Here is a 545-nt window from a genome sequence, read left to right as displayed (position 1 = left end):
ATCATGGTCAACGTTTAGCCCACTATATACTCACAACTGTCTTGATCATGTTAAAATTCTATTTGTAGGGACCCAGATTAGGTTGGCCGTAACTCTGGCCTTCAATGATAAGTACATGAAGCTCCCTTCAAACTGGAAGCGCACAGATGGTGACACTGACATCCTCAACTTTGATGGACCCAAGCATGTTCGTTCTGAAGATGGATGTCAGCGTGAGCAATTAGGCTACGGTGCAACCTGGCAGCAATACCTAAACCAGAATTTGAAGCCATACTGAACACCTAAATAAAGGCAGTTCACCGTACACAAATTTTCTGTTGTCATCAAGTGGAAGTTGACTTGAGACATTGATATTAACCTGTAAACATAGAATGCATATTGTACTCCAATTACTCTATTTCAGCATAGCGGAAGCTTGCTTTCACTTCCGCGTAACATTCAGGATACTAGAGAATTTTGTTTTTGCAGCTGACACCGGAAACTGTTCCTTATTCCAGTTCAGTTTAGTTTTTCTTTTCCTACAGGTTGCCGTGCCGAACCATGCC

The sequence above is a fragment of the Miscanthus floridulus genome, chromosome 2 (genome assembly GCF_019320115.1).
Source record: "Miscanthus floridulus cultivar M001 chromosome 2, ASM1932011v1, whole genome shotgun sequence".
NCBI classification, from domain to species: Eukaryota; Viridiplantae; Streptophyta; class Magnoliopsida; order Poales; family Poaceae; genus Miscanthus; species Miscanthus floridulus.
The sequence above is the reverse complement of the archived record's forward strand: the minus strand, read 5'-3'. Positions refer to the sequence as shown.